General features: G+C 39.2%; 1 protein-coding gene across 2 annotated transcripts in view; it reads right to left on the reverse strand.

The window, feature by feature from the left end:
- Positions 1-1,381, reverse strand: part of ZFYVE9 (zinc finger FYVE-type containing 9) — a 137,589-nt gene that overhangs the window by 114,457 nt on the left and 21,751 nt on the right. The gene's annotated exons all lie outside the window — the stretch shown is intronic.

Below are 1,381 nucleotides of genomic sequence, written 5' to 3' on the forward strand. Positions count from 1 at the left end.
CGTGACCATCCCCCCTGGGGGGTGATTTCTCGCTTTCTGTCTCTATGTCTCTGTCTGTCTGGCGAGCGCACGTGCCCTACAGTGAAAATCTCTCAAAAAAAAAAAAATTTTTAATGAATTATTTCTTTTATTTTATTTATCATTATTGTTGTTTTTAATTTGACCAGAATGAGACAGACAGACACACAGAGAGAGAGAGAGAGAGAGAGAGGGTGAGGAAGGAAGCTGCCAGGTCTAGGACTTGAACTGTGGTCGGCCATGTGAGAGTCCAGTGCCTTTAACCACCATGCCACCCGCAGGCCCCCTACTTTCTGAATTTTCAAAAACTCCAGGCAATCTGGGGCCAGCAAGTGGTGTGGTGGTTAAGAGTGCTGGACTCCCACATGGTCAACCGCTGTTCGAGTCCCAGACCTGATGGCTTGTCTTCTCACTGCCCCCATCCTCTCCACTCCCACCATCACCCCCTCCCCCCATCCCTCTTTGGTCAAATTAAAATAAGTAAGTAAATAAATAAAATAATTCTTTATAAAAGAAAAAAGAAAAAAAAAAAATACCTCCAGACAATCTGGATATTCCTTTCCCTCCTCACTGAAATCAGTGCCCTTTATTTTAAATTCCAGAACATAAATCCCAATTTACATGCATGTGAATCCCCAATATATAGCCCAGAGCCTTTCATACAATAGACATTTAATGTACATATGTTGCAGTAGAAAGAATTTAGCTATAGAGGAATTATGGGATATGTTTAACTTCTACTAGAATACAATAACACAAAGGCTTTTTTCAGCAGATAACTTCATTTTACAAAGTCACATTACATAGGGTATTTTTTTAGTTACATTTCCAGTATAATCAGGTTAACATCTAGAATAAGTACACCCATGGAGGCCGGCAGGTGGTGTGGTAGTTAGAGGTGTTGGACTCCCACATGGCCGACTGTAGTTCAAGTCCGGGACCTGGCGGCTTCACTAAAACCCCCCCCCCCCCCGTCTTTTTCACTTTGCCTCTCTCTCTGGTCAGATTTAAAATAATAATAATATATAAAGTTAAATAAAATAATTATTTTTTTTAAAGTATACCTATGGTTACAAACACTTATCTTCCAAAAAGCTCAAGGATTTTTATACACTTTATCCCATCAATCCTTACAATATCTCTGAGGTACATGGGAAAAAAAGATAGCACTACAAGTCCACAAATTCATAAATGCCACAAATTCCACTCAGCAAAAATTCTATCTCATTTTTATTTTATTTCTTTATTTTTTAAAACCTGTGTACACTGGTGTGCACGTGTATGCTCAGCTACTTGGGAGGCTGAAAGAGGAGGTTTTCTTGTTTTTTTTTTTTTTTTTCAGAGAGTTTTTTGCCATAGGGCA

This window comes from Tupaia chinensis, unplaced genomic scaffold, assembly GCF_000334495.1.
Source record: "Tupaia chinensis unplaced genomic scaffold, TupChi_1.0 Scaffold000259_1, whole genome shotgun sequence".
Lineage (NCBI taxonomy): Eukaryota > Metazoa > Chordata > Mammalia > Scandentia > Tupaiidae > Tupaia > Tupaia belangeri.